Source organism: Oryctolagus cuniculus, chromosome 10 (assembly GCF_051225735.1).
Source record: "Oryctolagus cuniculus isolate XC-2025 breed Fujian yellow rabbit chromosome 10, ASM5122573v1, whole genome shotgun sequence".
In the NCBI taxonomy this organism is placed as follows: domain Eukaryota; kingdom Metazoa; phylum Chordata; class Mammalia; order Lagomorpha; family Leporidae; genus Oryctolagus; species Oryctolagus cuniculus.
In genome coordinates, this window is record NC_142876.1 from 27,798,947 (window position 1) to 27,816,872 (window position 17,926).

The following is a 17,926-nucleotide window of genomic DNA, read 5'->3' on the forward strand; positions in this document are numbered from 1 at the left end:
TCAAAGAAACAACACTGGGTAAATTTCCACACTCCAGCTTCTAACACCTTCCCACTTGCGTCTTTTGTTCACCAGCCCAAGTGTTATTTGATCTGTCCAGTCGGCTGAAACACTGCTTGCTCAGGGGATTCCGGGCTTTGCACGGCCCCACCGCCCCAGCAGCCCTCCTGCTGTGTTTGAGCAAAGATGGATTCATTCGATAAGACCATCAGATGTGCGCCTTTCATGTCGACGCCGGCTCCCCCACGGCTAACACGTGCAGTCCGTGGGTGGGGGGTTGCCCCTTCTGACCTTCGCAAAATTAATTTGTTATTTTCTCCAAGCACACGCAGCGGCACTGGCTAGGAAAGCGGAGAGCAGAAAGAAACTAGTCGCAGACAGAAAATAAAAGATCGATCATCTTGTTTCTCCACTCAGGCTCCTCTCCTGCCTTCTTTGGACATCTGAAGAGAGAATCTGCCTGGGGACTGGGACTTCTCTAGCTTTTTGCCGTCCACAGAAGCGGCAGAAACACGTACGCCAGATTAGAAGAATTGCACATTGCCACCCATTTAAAAGGGATTAAAAAAAAAAATTTTTTTCCCAGAAATCAGACACAGACATCCCAGTACCACATTAGGTCTGGCGTGGTAAACTGTAGGCAAGTACTTCAGTAAGTTTCTGGAAAAGTGGTATTAAAAGAGAAGTTTATTTTGGCACAAAACACTTTTGAAGTCTGAGCATCGTTTGTTCATCATGCTTTTTTCACAAACTTGCTGAAGACCCCTTGTGTTCTTTTTGGTGAGGAGGAGCTATCTAGTGCTTCAAATCAGCGGGGCAACCCAGTCCTGACTGTGGGTCCCTCCCCCACTCCGCCCGGTGGCTGGTGGCGTACATTACACGCATTGTACCACTGGGGAGAAAACACTGCAAAACTTAGCCGTGTGGGTTCAGACCCCTGAAGTAAAGGCGCAATCAGAGCTCCTGAGAGAGTGGCAGGCTTTGTGAGTCCATCAAGTCCACGGCCTCGCAGAGAAAGGACAGGGCATCCAGCACAAAGGCTGCTTCTAAATCCTCATCGTACTGCAGGGCGCCCCCTGCAGGGACACTGCGCTATCTGCACCCTGCACAACTCTGCCAACAACGGTGACCTCAATGCTCTGAAACCAAGGGGGCAAATGAGGGGATGTGGCCGATCTCAATAATCAGATCTTCTCCAATGGCATTTGCCCAGAGTCTGGACATAGGAACTGCTCAGGCCATGTCCCCGTTTTGCCAGTGTTCAGCACTGCCTTACATTAGAGTAAGAGGCACCTGTTACTCGGGTCACTTGTCAGACTTTTTGGAGTCCTCCTACTCTGTGTAGGACCATAGGGGCCAGCAGCAAACTAACCACAGAGGAGTTCAGACTGGGAAGCACCCTTACCAAACAAGTCCATGGTCCTCCCCAGGGGCCCGGCGTGCCCTCTTTGACCAGCAGTCACGACTGGGACTGGCCAGTTGCCCTGTAGTAATGGCCTCTGCCCCTCCACCCTCAGGAGCCTGAGAGCACCTGCACTGGAAGACGGGGACTTGGCAGTGCACCCCAAGGCTCTGAGGGTGCCGGCTTGGTGCTTCCAGCTCCCACGAGGTCAATGTACATTTGAGGCAGATGTACAAACAGCATTCACTCCGTCTGATGGTGCCTGGCCAGTCACAGCTGGTGCTGGGACCACCCACTGAGGCACAGTCTACGGTCTGTGCCCGGAAGTCCACCTGGGCACCTAACTCGGGAGAGCCCAGAGCGCCCACAGCTCCCCCTGCTCTCTCCCCTGCCTCCCGCTGCCTGAGCCAGGTGTCAGCAATGAAACCGGAGCTTCTTTCCCCCTCTACCTGCAAGCCTGGCCTGGCTCACAAGGGCACAGCCGAGAGAGGCCTGTGTTGTTTCCCCAAGGAAGAGGGATGCGAAGTGTTCTGCCCGCCCCAGCTCCTGCTGGGCTGTGAAGGGAGACAGCGAGGAGCAGCGGGCAGGAGGATGACATCACGAGGGAGCCAGAAGCAGGACTTGCTGCAATGCAGATCAGCCGTGAATAATTAAGAGGTGCTTCATTTATTTTTAAAACTCTCCCTTTCCTCTCCCAGGGCAGGCACCGTCCCCGTCAGCGGCAGGCCCGATTCCAGCCACTCCACTTCCTCACGGGCCCCTAAATGTCATCTTTTTATCCCTGCCTTGCTGCGGTGCTTGCAATGCTCCCCTGCTGGCGGTCGTTCGGAATCCGGAGGACGCCCCGCTCCCTTGTGCAGCTTCCGTCCCCGTGCTCGGCGACACTTCCCCCTTTCCCAAACTCCCGCGGGGGTTCCTGTGTATCCTGCCGTGGACATTTACCCTATACCAACCTGGGTTGACACTGAACTTGTTCTACACTCTCATCTCCCAGTCTCACAAGGCTGGGGCATAAAGTCACACAAAGAAAAGTCCCTGTGGGCTGGAAAGACCTGAATTATGGCGGCTGCAAAATCAGTTCCCAGAGGGCCAGCCGCCCCTCCCCCCAGGCTTGCTGATCAGGGCCCTTTTCACCACAAGCCCTAAGCACTCACACTTGAACTTGAACTTGAACCCTCTTGGGAGCACCTTCTGCTTAGCTGCTGCCCCTCTTAGAATTTCGACATGCTGACCAGGCAGCCCTAGTCTGTCCATTGCTCGGTCCCCATTCCTGTTTCCTGTTACGCTGGTCTTTCCCAGACTCTTCCTTCTCCAATTCCTCTATCGTTTCGACTGCAAACGTTGCACCTTTCTCCAGAGGCGGACTGAGTTATACCTAAGACGTTTCAGACCAGTGGTTCAGTTCTCGCACGTTACACCAAGAGGTGTGGGCCCATCGGGGCCTGGAGAGGGGCAGATGGGCATCTGGACACATCCACCCAGGCAGAGGAGTGGCACAAGGTCGCGTGTCTGGGCAAAGCACCACCATGAGGTGGTGGCTGGGAGCTGCTCTGAGTCACAGGTGTGACTTCCTCCCCAGGGACCTGGGGAAGAGTGACAGTGAGGTGACAGCTGTGCTCAGATGACACCAGCAAGAGGAATGCAGGGAACTCCCACATGGGCAGCTGGGGCTGGCACGTGTCTGTGGCAAGCACTGAGATCCAATGCAGGAACAGAAATTTTTTTTTTTTGACAGGCAGAGTGGACAGTGAGAGAGAGAGACAGAGAGAAAGGTCTTCCTTTTTGCTGTTGGTTCACCCTCCAGTGGCCGCCACAGCCAGTGCACCGCGCTGATCCGATGGCAGGAGCCAGGTGCTTCTCCTGGTCTCCCATGGGGTGCAGGGCCCAAGCACTTGGGCCATCCTCCACTGCACTCCCGGGCCATAGCAGAGAGCTGGCCTGGAAGAGGGGCAACCGGGACAGAATCCGGCGCCCCGACTGGGACTAGAACCCGGTGTGCCGGCGCCGCAAGGCGGAGGATTAGCCTAGTGAGCCGCGGCGCCGGCCTAGGAATAGAAATTTCTACCCCCAGGACTCCCTCACAGTGGAGCTTCAGTTCCTGACAGACTCCTCACCGAGTCTCCAGCAATTGTTTAAGGCCATCCAGCCTTTTAACAGGTGGAGGCAAACCAGAGACAAGATGGGGACGGCGGGGGGTGAGGGTGCCCGCTGTCCTCCTGGGGACTCCTGAGGCCCTGGATTACAGAGTGGCTTTGGAAAGTCTAAATTTAGACTCACCTCCCCCAAACCCCACGCTGTGGGCTTGCAGCAGGAACTCTCGCCCCCCGCAAGGTGCTGACATTTCAGGATCCTGCTTCCCTCCCTCTCCCGAGCGCGTGGGTGCACACGCATGCACGCACACACACACACACACACACGCACAGAACCCTGCAGGACATTCTTCTCAGGCGGGGCTGACGTTGAGTGGAACAGGCTGTGCACTGCACAGTTCTAGGTGGCGCCATTCATTTCACAGTGGAGGGTCCCACTCCAAGGCGTGTGATGCTCATCACGGCCGTCGCCGTGGATGAAGTCCCCCACGCCAGGGATCAGCCCGCTTTCTCCATAGAGGGCCAGAAAATGAACATTTCAAGTTTTGTAGGATGTAACGGCCTCTACTACAGCTGCTCGATCTGTCTTTGTGGCACAAAAACAGCCGCAGCAACACGGATATGAGTAGGCGTGGCTGCATGTCCATAAAACTTATGTCCAAAAATACCCTTAGGTGGAGGGCCTGGTTGGGCCCGGGCATAGTCGTTTGTCGACGCCGGCTCCAGATTCCATGGAGCACCCTTGCGTGTTCCCAGGAGGCCCCTTAGCCCCCTCTGGATCTTTGTGCACCGTGCACTGTCTCCTCCTCTTGGCTTTAGTCTTCCTGTTAACCCTCACGGTGCCATGACCCCAATCCTGTCTGCCTCCCGGAAGCACCCTGGCTCAGGACGCTACCCCAGGCCTGGCTAAATCAAACTGCAGGTTTTATGCCCTCAGGGCCCAACTCTCTGAGGTCCAAAAGCCACCTAAACTGGCCAAGAGGTCCCTTCCGGTCCTGTGACTCTATGCTACTGCTGAAGTGCCCCACTCCTCAGCCCATCCAAAGAAACCTGCAGGAGAGAAGGCAAAGGCGACAGAGGCAGGCGGAGGACGGGGTAACTCCATCTGGCGAGGGCCTGCCCTGGCATTGTTCCATGGGGGTCTCACAACAACCCTAAGGTTAATACCATTCTCTGATGGGACGTGGTTTGCACACGGCTACCCTGTGGCAGGTAAAGAATCTTGCGTGCCCACGCAGGTCAGTCCAATCCTAATGGCCACATTCTCCTCGCTGTAACACCTGATCTAGCCCACATGGACAACTCACCACGAGCCGGCTGGGCCCAGTGCCACTTCTCAGGCTTAGTGAGGGAACAATGGCAGTAGACACATCTTATGGGACTTCTCACATTAAAGCAAGAGGCAGCCACCCTTTCAGCTCATGTTCAATCCCAGTATGGAGGCCACCGTTAACAAACCCATTTTATAGAAATTGAAACTGAGAAGTAGAGAGTTAAAGTGAGATTAAAAATTGAGAGAAAACTAACTCAAGTTCCAACAACCATAACTCTGCCTTCCATCCAGTCCTTGGCCACTTGCCTAACTGGGAACCTCAGACAAGGGACTGGCCGACACATGAGCCAGCCAACTCGCAGGGGTCCTGCTGGGCACCCATGGTGGCTGGCCCCATGGCCATCCACCAAGACCATCACTGCTTCCTCCTCACCAGCAGAAACCAGGTCTAATTGGGCCAACAAGCAGCTGAGCCCCGCCCAGGAATGACTCACAACTGGTCTAACCAGGGTCTCTAAGCCTCAGCGTAATCAACATTTTGAGCCAGATATTTTCAACTGGGGGGACCATCCCCACCACCATCACACAGTGGGGGTATTTAGGAGCACCCTGGCTGGGAACAGCCCCCAGCTGTGACAACCCAGAGAGTCTCCGAATGCAGACAACTCTCACCTATGGGAGAGGCACACGTTATCCCCAGTTGAGAACCATGGGGCTACACGAGCAGGGACAGTACTGGCATTTGAGCAGAATAGCTGGGTCCTCTGACCCGAGTACCTCACAAGTCCTCACTCAAGCTGCTGGCCAGGGCTGCAGTCAGCAAGGCTCACAGGAGAAGGGGTGCTTCCAGGCTCACCCAGGTGACCACACAGTACCTGGGGATAAGCAGTTCTTTCCTCGTTTCGGGTGACTGTGCCTCGTACCATTGCTGAAAGTTGTACAACCCCGGTTCTGGGCCACTAAATGCCAATACCACTCCCTGTGACAGCCTCACACATTTCCAAAAGTCCTAGAGCGATGACCGCTCCCAAACCCATCCACTTAACCAGCTGTGGTAATCAGGTTCCTCTTTCGCAGTGATTGGTTTAGAGGAGATCCTTTATCTGGGATGGACAACAAGCCTTAAGGAAATGCATGCTGGGGGCTGCAAGGAAAACTTTTTCTCCCCACACAAGAAGAAACCCTACTTCCTGTGCGTGTGGACGCAGGTGTGGGACAAGTGGTGTTGGTGCTGGAACCGCCACCTTGAGACCATGTAGAGACAAGCTTGGGAATCAAGGCCAACACTCTGGAGCCGGCAGGTGCATGTGCAGCCTTGCTGACATTCTGAAAAGCTGACTGTATATGCAGCTACTCTAGCCATCTTGCCAAGAGGGATGTCAAGCCCTGTAATTACATAAAACATGTTCACTTTGGTCTGTTGTTAATTTTTCCCACTTGGAGCTGAGATGTTCTTACTTGCTAGGCACATGGTTGGTCTATATGGGAGATAAAGAGCACAGAACACATGGCGGCTCCTGACTTTAAGGAACTTGGATTCATTTGGGAGTGAGGAACCACCACCACCACCACCTCTGCTGCAGGAACAATGCCCGGATATTCAGGGGCCATCTCCAGAGTCGCTACTGCAGGTGTGGTGCAAGTTAGAAGGAGCCAGGCCAGTGGGAGAAACACCTGGTCCTGGCTTCTTGGTTCTCAGGGCCTGTGGAGTCCACCCTGCTTAGGTGTGTGCTGGACCTAGTGACCTAGTCCTAAGGAATAGAAAGTGGCAGAAGTAACGACCAGTTATCAAAAGATAGTAGCTTCCATCTTGGGTGGTCGCTGTCTCTTGCTGGATTCTGGGGGAAGCCAGCTGCTGCATCATGGGGCACCCAGCGAGGAGACCCCTGCCAGCTGCCGTGTGAGTGAGCCTGGAAGCTCGTCGTCCGCCAGTTCAGCCTTGAGGGGGCCCCAGCTTTGGTCAACAGCCTGACCGAGGTCTCGTGAGAAACCTTGGTCAGAGGCAACCCATTAAGCTGTGCTCGGATTCCTGACCCACAGAACTGTGTGATGATAGTGTTGCTTTAAGCTGCTAAGTGCTGGAGCGTTTTACAGCAGGAGATAACAGAGGAAGGACTTGGATCTTGACATTTCCAAGCTACAGGAGAAGCAAACTTGGCCTGAGACCTTGTCAAGTCCGCCTAGGGTCTGGGCTCCTGAGTCCTCCATGGCCAGGAGCTCATCAGATGCCAGAGCCAGGTGGAACCAGGGACGGGAGGAACCCACCCCCCAATGCTCACCGCTGTGACCCAGGGTCCAGCCCAGTGTCTGACAAAGCTCAGGGACTCAATAAATGAACAAACAAACAAACACCAGTCAGCACAGGAATGGCTGTGCATTTGCCATGAGATTTTGGTTGTGACGAAGTGAAATCCAAATGGAAACATTTGAAAGGTGTCTCAGGAGCCCAGAGTCTTTAAATCTCTCCAGGGTGAGTGGAGGGGGGATCAGGAGTTCGGGGAGATGCCACAAGGCACCCCAAAACCATGATGACCAGAAGACACTTCCTTACCAAAGAAGGAATTGCTCTGTAAGCTCTGACCTTTACCACGGGCACAGGGATGACCTCACCCTGGGGCACCAAGGGTCCCTCCAGGAACAAGGAGAAACCACTTTCCGGTCTCCCAGCTCCTGAAATGAGGGCTGCTCCCTCTACCCTGGAGGCAAGCAGGCTGCCGTGGCTCAGTGACGTCCCCCTTTCCTTGTGGAAACCCCAGTGCCTGCGCCCCGGCTGCTCCTGATGCTGCCACCAGGATGCCAGCCTTGGGCTGCATTTCCTGTGTCTGTGCTCCCTGCAGACTGGGCGCCATGGCCAGCCAGGACCCACCAGCCAGCAGGACACCCCCTGACCCCAGCACAGCTCAGTCTACAGTAGATATGTCCTAAGCAGAGGAGCCCCGGCCAGGCCATGATGCCCAGCTCCCAGAAGCCCTCTCCCCTGGGAAGCGTGAGTCTGCAGTGACTGCCAGCATCCCCACATCCCTGCAAGGCAGTGGGGCCATCCACCTTGGGCTGTATTTCCCTTACACAATTTGTCCAAGAATGTGCCTGTGGGGACACCATCCAGAAAGAAGCAGGAGGGGACCCCTGCTGCCTTGATATTCTTGGGCAGCTAAAGGAACACAACTGAGGGTGGGCAGAAAAGAAGTTAGCAGAGGGAACATCACAAACTCCAGGAGCTTTCAGGCTGTGCTCTGCATTTTCTACGGAACCTTACATAACCAGCCTGGAGAACAAAGACTTCCCAGGCTTCGCAACAATACTAAAATAGCACACAGAGAAATTCCGGCTGCCTCCTCAGAGCTCCAGTCCCACGTGGGCAAAGCTGGGGAAGGAGGAACAGGCTGGGTCCCCGCCTGTGATGGATGATGCGGGTCGCCACGGGAACAGCAGGCCACGCAGAGGCACCTGCTCAGCCCAGAGGCACTGGTCCACAGTGGGCAAGAGGGGGTGTGTGTGCAGGAGGATGTCAGTCCTTCTGATTTCAGATACCTTCTGTAACATCTAATCATGGCAGATTCCAGGGGCAGCTTCTCATCCTCTCCTTTTATCCTGGGGTAGCAGAACAAGGCTGTCGCTTTCAAAATCTAAATCAGTGCAATTACGACTTCAGTGTCTACAGGGGGTGAGGGCTGACTGGAGCTGGCCTTGTTTGGGCTGCGTTCTGCGGGGAGGCCCATCCAGCCAGGGGCAAGCTTCTCAGAGGCAGAGGCTGTACTGTGAGTCCCCCCGGCACTTGCTTGAGCACCCGCTGAATGCTGCCCACAGGCCACGCTGCCCTGCTGAGCTCTGAGGTCACTCTTCATGAGCCTGCCTTTAATAAGCCATCGTGGGAAGGAGAAAGTCCTTAGCCTTCCAGCAGCTCGGTGTTCAGATCTGATCTTTGCGGCCACATTTTGGGGTTCATCCATGGGACCCCTCACCCCTTACTTGCAGGGTTAGCCTAGGGCAGCAACGCTCCAAGATTCCAGCAGGACTCAGCTTCATCTTGCATTCAGACCAAAAAAGGTAAAGTGGGGGGGGGGGGTGTCCCATGTACAACGATGGCCCCACTTGGTGCCTGTGGCTGGCATTGAGCTTCTACCACCACCACCTCTTTTCTGATGCACCAGGAAAATCAGATTCCTTCTGAAATGGCACTCCAGACAGAGAGCCCCTGGAGCTGCACTCAGGCACAGCATGTCTGTACCCGTGGCCTTGACCCTCACCTGTGCTTCTACTACTACACCTTGTTCCCGGGACTGAGCCCACCTGGTCCTGCAGGCACACAGTCCAACCTGGCTGGCACTTCCTGAGGGCCTACTAGGTGCCATGCGTGGTCACAGACCTGTCAACAAGCTTGACCCTGCATTCCACAGTCACTCTGTGAGACTGTTGTAACAATTCTCGCTGAACCAGGAAACCCAGCCCTGTGCCCGGTGCACAGGTGGTGCTCTGTGGGTGCCCTCCTCCCCCTCCTCCTGCCATTCTGCAGAGTTGAAGTGCCTTTCTCAAGGTCACACGCTGGAAATGAGAGAGCCGGCTCCTAAGCCAGGCCTGGGGTGCGCTCGCAGGGGCTCTCCCTCACCTGCCATGGGGCCCCCTCTAACAGAGCACCCTCCCCCACCCCCATCACTCCCCTCCTCGGGTGCTCGCTTTCCCTTCCCTAGTTCCCCTGTTCCTTGGTCCTTAAGTCATCTTGGCAGTGGACATCCTTTCTAAATGTCTCAGGCTCTGACCCCCTCGCCAGCCACGCAGGATGTCTTCCAGGGCTTTGAAACCATCACACCCCCCGGCCTCTGGCCTGCGCACGAGCTGCTCCTCTGGTGGGGAAAACCCACCCCCTTCTGGTGCAAGTTCAAACGCCCCTCCCTCCACGAAGCCTTCCCTAATATCTCCCCCATGTGCCCCCATCCCCCCCCCCGCCCCGCCAGACTAACTGACCTGCCCTGCCTGTGTCCCCAGAGACCCCACTCCCACGTCACTTTCCTCCCTTTCTCTGTCAGCTGTAGTTGCTGGTTTTCCACGTTTGACAGGAAGCTCGCGAGGGAGGGCAGGGACTCCACACTGCATGCACTGCTCTATTCCCAATGCCTAATTCTCAACAAGCAACAATAATACTTGAGCAAGCAAATGCATCCCAGAAAGGCCTGCACCCCAGATCACTGCTGACAAATTCAGGTCTGGAATACTCGCTTCTTTCTTTCCTCCCCGCCAGGGATGGCAACCAGTACCTCTCAAGCGTTAACTGATTCAAAGCCTGGGTGTATCTTTGAATTTCACAGAGTTCTGACTTCCCACCCATCTCGCTGGTGCATTATGCGAGAACACACGCGCGTGGCTGCCTCTCGCTATTCCCATGGAGGCCAATCCTTCACAGGGGCTATGCTCAGAGGCGAAAGAATCATTCCTAGGGCAGAAAAAAAAAAATGTTTCCTCTCCTGACAACTGCGTCTTTCCTCACAAGTGACAGAAGTGGAGTTTTGATGGGTCAGGCGACAGCAACCATCCCTGGGCTGCACGGGGCTGTCACCGCTGAGGACAAGGAGCCAGGAGGCCTGCTGCAGCTCCTCTGAGGAGCCTCATCTCAGTGAAGTGGGATTAACCACCCTGCGCTGCCTGCTCACGTGGAGAGGCGCCCACGCACTGCAAGATGAATCGCTTCCAAGAGTAAGCCCAGGTTGGAGGGACCGGTCACAGCCGCCAACTCAGCAATGTGAGAATTACCAGCTTCCCCTGCGATGCGCCCTGGGCTTAGGGGGCTGGAAAGGAGCCCCCATCTCATGCCTTGGATGTGGCTGCCCCCCCCCCCCCCCCCGCACACAGTAGCCTTGGCATGGACCAGGTTAGGGCTGGCCCACCATCCACTGCACCAGTTTTCAGTCTCTTTGTTATGGGTGTGGTTGGGGTGAGATGGGGGTGGGGGGAAGGGCTCCTGGCTACATTGTCTCCGTCTCCTGCAGCACACACTGAGATATCTAGCCCGAGATGGGGCATCCGGGAAGGAATCTACAAGAATTGTCCCTGGGGCTAAGTCCACTCTGGTGATGCTGTGGGCTCTGCTCTCACTTAGGGACCTCTGCTGACAGGTGCCCAGCACCCCCACAGCTCTCCTCCGTGAGCACCTCCCTCGTGGAGAGGCTGCTGGATCCACCTACTCAGGACTCTGTGGCTTAGCTGGCAGGGATGTGACCTGTTGGAGAGGCACAGCCATGCACTTGCTCTTCTAAGTTGCTCCTGCTCTGGCAGGAGATGGCGGCATCCCTGCCGGACCCGGGTTGGGGGAGTAGGAATGAAAGTGCTGAGCTCCCCCAGGGAGAAGATGCCAAGGTGGGCACAGCTGGCTCCACTGCCTGGGAGAGGAGTGGGCGAGAGGATGGAGAACAGAACTAGGGTGTGGGAGGTGGACAGATGGAGCCACCTGAGTTCTTCGATAAAGGAGGTGAGGAACAGGAACCTTGACAGTGACACTGGGATTCCAGCCAGTGGGCACGTGTGTTCTGAGCTGATTTTGGTTCCACTTGGAGAAGGGTGACCACCCTGGCCTTCAGGTGTAAGATCAATGCCAGCTTAGTTTGTGCTCATTACAGCAGGAACCGGGTCTCCCTCCACCGCCAGACCCAGCAGGGGAGAAGACTCTTCCCAGGACACCAGAGACGCAGGGCCAGGCCCTGCAGAGTGCCCCAGCCCCCCCTCTGCAGAGAGGCCAGCGTGGGCATTTCTGGGGGCTCAGGCTCACCTTCTGGATTCCTGGGCTGTGTTCCACTGAGAGTGGAAGGGGGGCCTGATCTGTCCGGCAAAGAGCTGTGCACAGCAGGGACCACCTCACTGCAAAGTAACAACTGAGTGATTCTGTCACAGGAAGAAAAAAGCCACCTATTCTGTCCCAGTTGCCCCTCTTCCAGGCCAGCTCTCTGCTATGGCCCGGGAGTGCAGTGGAGGATGGCCCAAGTGCTTGGGCCCTGCACCCCATGGGAGACCAGGAGAAGCACCTGGCTCCTGGCTTCGGATCAGCTCAGTGCGCTGGCCGCAGCGTGCCAGCCACGGTGGCCATTGGAGGGTGAACCAACGGCAAAAAGGAAGACCTTTCTCTCTGTCTCTCTCTCACTGTCCACTCTGCCTGTCAAAAAAAAAAAAAAAAAAAGCCACCTAAGGACGATGGGGCAGTGGCTGCCTGCACTGCAAACTGCAACCCTCCCCCTGTGTGGAGAGGAGAGCTGGAAGCCAGGCCTGCCCCGGGGAGGGGAGGAAGGACATGACCGTGGCCCCAGCTCCATCGAGGGCGTGCAGGGCTGGTGCCTAGCATGGACCTGGCCTCTCCAGGAGACACCTTGTGCTTTCAGCTTCCGAAACCGAGCTAAGCAAACCTCTTTTCTTGGCTGGGTGTCCAGCCTCGGGCAATTTGTGATAGCAGCGGAAGATGGCTGCGCCTCGAATACCAGACTACGAAGAACAGCCCCTAGGAACCGTGCAAAGGAGCAGCCATGGTGAGCTCAGCTGGGAGCTGAGGGGAGGTGCAGAAAGGGGCGTAGCCTCCAGAGGAGTGAGACAGAGGTCAGGGCCCTGAAAGAAGCTCAGACCAGAGGTGGGTTTTGGCTGCCAGAATCCTGGTAACTGCTCCTCCCTTGGGCATCGCACACAGGCAGGGCATCTACCAACACAGCAGGAAAACGAGCTTGGGCAAAACAAACAACAAACCAAAAAAACCCAAACGCCCAGCAGGCAACCGCAGGCCATCCCCTTGGACACCACTTTTTGTTTTTCATCTCTGGGCTTTTGGATCCTCACAATGAAAAACTCAGGCTGCTGCGCAGGGGCTGTTTACCAAGGCTGGGTACAAACTACAACCCTAGGCTCACTTCTTATTTCCTGTCCTCAGCAGCAGCCACACCTCCACACACTGTAGCTCCTGAGCCACTGTGAATTAATTCTTACAACCTGTTTCGCCTGACTTCCTGGAAGCCTCAGCTGCCACGGATGGCTCTTTGGTTGTTTGGTAGCCCGATGGATAGCAGTAAAATGAAGGAGAAAACCATTTGCAAAGCAAATTCCCATTGTCCAAAGCACTTACGTGCAGCTTATTTAGTATTTAATGCTTTCGTGTGATATTTACTGAACGTTACCATGGACCAGGCACTCAGAATCCAGGGGCAAATAAAAGACAAAGCCCCTGGACCCACAGAACTTGGAGTTGGGGCTGGAAGGGCATATCTGACTCAAATAATGGCACAAATGCAGGATGATGATGACTGATAATGTGTGAAGGAGAATTACAGGGGCCCAAGGACCCGGCCCCTCTTCTCCTGTCCTCCCAGGCACATCAGCAGGGAGCCGGATCAGAAGCAGAGCAGCCGGGACTCCAACTAGCGCTCCAATATGGGATGCTGGCATCGCAAGTAGAGTCTTAAGCCACTGAGCCACCATGCAGGTCTCCTCCTTTGTGCTTTTTGACAAACAAGCATGTTTGCACTGAAGTTAGAAACACCCAGGAGTTCCCCACTTACTGTCCACTCATGGTCATCAGGACAAAGCGGGGAGGATGCTCCAAAGACAGTAGCTGTCTGTGCGGTGTGACAGGTGTTGGGAATGTCCTGGCTCAGTCTTGCTGGGGAGGGGAGGGGGCCCTCTGCCAGCTGCTGGGGAACTTGCTTAGGAAAACCTACACCTCTTGTTGTGACGGACTTTTCCCTCTTGCCCCAGCCCATTCCTCTCCTCTCCCCTCCTCAGTTGCCCTTGGCATTCTCATCCAGCGATCCTGCAACTCGGCTGCATGCCTGGGAAACTTTTAAAAATCCCGATGCCTGCGCTATGCCCTGGGCAAAGATTCAGAATTTCTGCAGTAGGGGCATCCAATGTGCAGCCAAATTTGAGGGTCACAGCAAGAAGATGAAGCTGGGCTTACACACCAGCCGCTCTCACGAGGCACACGGCCGAGAGGAGGCATTGTTCTCAATGTCGTAGACAATCAGAGTGCCCTGGTGGCTGCCTCTGTGGCGTGTGCAGGCGTTAAGGCCAATGGAAGGGGTGCAGGCAGCCACCAATCCTGCTGCTTCGGCACGATCACCCACACCACTTTAGAAAGTAAGAAAAGACTGCTAGGAACCAGAGTCAAATGAAGTTAGGGTCCAAGGCCAGGCTTGCCCACAGTTGTCGTGACATCAATGAGAAGGCCCCAGACACCACCCTGCCCTGCCCCTGTGAGCTACGACCTACAGCAGCGGGACTCACACTCGAGGTCACATCAGCATCACCAGGAGGACTAGTCAAGGCACACAAGAGACTGGTTAATGCACGAAGGGGACTAGTCAAGGCACACAAGGGACTGGCTAATGCACAGAGGGCACTGGTTAAGGCACACAGGGCTAGGCTGGGCCCACCTGAGCTGGTGAGACCTGAGGGTGTGCCTTCCTAACATGCTCCCAGGTGGTGCTGGGACCGGACTCTGAGAACCACTGGCCAAGGAGACTTGGAGGAGGGAGGCTGGGTGGCGTGGTGGGTACAGAACATAAGGGCAGCCAACAAGAGGGTGACGGTGCTCCCCCAGACCCTCTAGTCCCATTTGGAAGGCTCAAGACCGAGGCTACCAACACCCCTGCAGGGGGTTAACCACAAAGGGACCATCTGGGTTTGGACCACTGGGTGTTGAACTGCTCAGATGTGTGCCAGGTCAGATCTCATGGCTCAGCACCACTGAACAAAAACAAAGGGGCTCCAAGGAGGGCCACCTGCCCCATCCACGGGTGCCAGTCTAGAGAGGGGCTGGACATACACTCCCTTGAGATCATCTCACAGGGCAAAGTCTCTCCTGCAACAACTTCTCCGCAGTCCCAATCACCGGAGTTTTTAGGCAACGTCTTGGATTTTTTTTTTCTTCACTAAATACATTGAGCTGGATGTTTCATAAATAAGTTAAAGAACGGAAGGAAAAATGCATGCACCAGCAAAGTGTCTCTAAAGCAAATTTAGAGTTGGCACTCAGTAATTTAATTTAGAATGATCAATTGAGCAATCGCCCAGAGCCTATTCCCTAAAGTCCCCTGGGGTGGAATCCTTAGCTCTGGACTGTAGGCTTAGCCTTCGGAGTCTTCAAATAGACCTCCTCTCCTCCCATAGACAGTGATACGTCTCAGCAGACAACCAAGCAGCAGCCAAACAATGGAAAAATAAGTAGTAACATCATTAACTAGGACACCGCCCACCCTTCTGCAACAGGCATCATTACTTAATTTTACTTACACCCCCACCTCTTCCTGAAACCATTAATAGTCACCAGCATATATTATGACGCTTATCAGGACCACAGTGTATTTTGTTTCTCATGTAAAATTATAGCTTATATAGGAGCAGGTGTTTGGCCTGGCAGTGAAGACAGCCACGTGCTATTCCAGAGTCCCTGGTTTCAAGTCCCATCTCCACTTCTGATCCAGTTTCCTGCTCCTGTGGACCCTGGGAGGCAGCAGCTGATGGCCCTTGTAGTTGGCTCCCTGCCACCCTCGGGGAGGCCTAGAAATGGTTCCAGGCTCCTGGCTTCAGCCTGGCCCAGCCCCAGCTGTTGTGGGCATCTGGGGAGTGAACCACTGGATGAAAGATATCTCTTTCTCTGTCTCTCTCTCCCTCTCCTTCCCTCCCTCCATTCCTCTTTCAAATAAATAAATAAAACTTGATGAAATGTATATACATATATAGAATGTACATGGAATGCCAGGCCTGAAGGACTCTCAGATGTAATATAGTGGAATACATTTTTAAAAAATAAAATCTTACAAGATGTCAGATATATATAAAGCAGAAATGTTAAGTTATTTAACGCCTACAAGGCAGATGCTGGCCTAGGCTATTTAATATAAATTTTTTAAAGATTTATTTATTTATTTGAAAGCCAGAGTTATACAGAGAGAGGAGAGGGAGGGAGGGAGAAAGAGAGTGTTCTTCCATCTGCTGGTTCACTCCCCAAATGGCTGTAACAGACACAGCTGAGCCAATCTGAAGCCAGGAGCCAGGAGCTTCTTCCAGGTCTCCCACGTGGGTACAGACACCCAAACACTTGGGCCATCCTCCATTGCTTTCCCAGGCCACAGCAGAGAGCTGGATCAGAAGTGGAGCATCTGGGACTTGAACCAGTGTCCCTAAGGGATGCCGGCACTGCAGGTGGCGGCTTTACCCACTGCACCACAGCACTGGTCCCTATTTAATATAAATTTACTCCATTTTTAGTGTAAGTTTAAACTACTTAGTTATAAACACAACCAATGAGAACGCTGACCCTGAATGTTATGTAACACTTCCCAGTTTATTTCTAAATTTTGCTCAACTGTGTATTATTAAGAAAATCCTGGCCGGCGCCGCGGCTCACTAGGCTAATCCTCCGCCTAGCGGCGCCGGCACACCGGGTTCTAGTCCCGGTCGGGGCGCCGGATTCTGTCCCGGTTGCCCCTCTTCCAGGCCAGCCCTCTGCTGTGGCCAGGGAGTGCAGTGGAGGATGGCCCAGGTGCTTGGGCCCTGCACCCCATGGGAGACCAGGAAAAGCACCTGGCTCCTGGCTCCTGCCATCGGATCAGCGCGGTGCGCCGGCCGCAGCACACCAGCCGCGGCGGCCATTGGAGGGTGAACCAACGGCAAAGGAAGACCTTTCTCTCTGTCTCTCTCTCTCTCACTGTCCACTCTGTCAAAAAAATAAAAAAAGAAAAAATAAAAAAAAAAAAAAAAGAAAATCCTGATCCTCAGAGATAAGTTATGGCAAATGGTGTAGCAGCTTTTTGGTTATTTTTTTAAACAGTCTACATTGACAATCTCAAGTTATTTTTAGTTGAAAAAAGAATAATAAACTTTGAGAACAGCTAAAAATCAAATCAGCACATGGATGGTTTCAGTATGTTAAAATCTGATGAACAACACATTGGAATGTGCTCTTTGGTTACAGTTTTTTAAAGAGATAAAAATATAATTTAAAAAATCCAAACATCTAGAGAATATTGATGGATCTTTCTTTCTTTTTTTTTAAAAAAAAAGATTATTTATTTATTTATTTATTTGAGAGGTAGAGTTCCAGACAGTGAGAGGGAGAGACGAGAGAGAGGTCTTCCGTCTGCTGGTTCACTCCCCAAATGTCCGCAACGGCTGGAGCTGTGCTGATCCAAAGCCAGGAGTCAGGAGCCAGGAGCTTCCTCCAGGTCTCCCACACAGGTGCAGGGGCCCAAGGTCTTGGGCCATCTTCTACTGCTTTCCCAGGCCACAGCAGAGAGCTGGATTGGAAGAGGAGCAGCCGGGACTACAGCCGGTGCCCACAGGGAGGCCGGCACCGCAGGCGGAGGATTAACCTACTGCGCCACAGCGCCGCCCCTGTCGCATCTTTCAAACTCAAGTTGAAAACCACAGGAGTCCTCTTGCCAGTCAGAAAACTGAGGCCCCAGAAAGGTGGAGAGATCTGTCTGTTGGGGACTGAGTGACAGGTGAGGCGAGAACCAGCGGCTCCTGATGACAGGACCAGCCCCATATGGGATGGGGCTTTGGCAGTCTCCAGTGACCTCGTGGAAAACAAGGAACGGGGCTTTTTGTGGGTCCCAAACAGCACTTCTCGTGCAACTTTTGTTGTTGTTCAGCTGACAGCTCACGTGGTTCTGCTGAAATCGACAAATCACCATCTCTGGCACTAGCAGATTGAAAACACCCACAGGGGCGAGTTTTGTGAGAGAGAAGAGAAAAAGCCACGGGGTGGGCATCTGGTGTAGTGGTTAAGACTGCTTAGAATGCCCACGTGCAGTATCAGAGGGCCTGGGTTCAAGTCCTGACTCTGTTTCCTATCCCAGCTGCCTGCTAACGTGCACCCAGGGAGGTAGCAGGTAGTGGTTCAAGCAGTTGGGTCCCTGACACCTACGTGAGAGACCCTGGGCTCCTGGCTTTGACCTGGCCCTGACCTGGCTCTTGTGGGCATTTGGGGAGCGGACCAATGGATGGAAGATTTCTCTCTCTCTCTCTTCCTCTCTCTGTCTCTCAAATAAATAATTAAAATGTTTTAAAAAATGAAGACAACAATATTGAAGTGTGAATTTGCAAATAGCTTTTGCTTGCTACAGGACACCAGCCTTGTTCTTATTTTTGTAGAGACGTCCAGCGTCTGTTGCTCCAACTCCATGAGTCTTTACA

General features: G+C 54.0%; 1 protein-coding gene across 4 annotated transcripts in view; it reads right to left on the bottom strand.

Moving 5' to 3' along the window:
• Window positions 1–17,926, bottom strand: part of MAPK4 (mitogen-activated protein kinase 4) — a 135,381-nt gene that overhangs the window by 54,819 nt on the left and 62,636 nt on the right. The gene's annotated exons all lie outside the window — the stretch shown is intronic.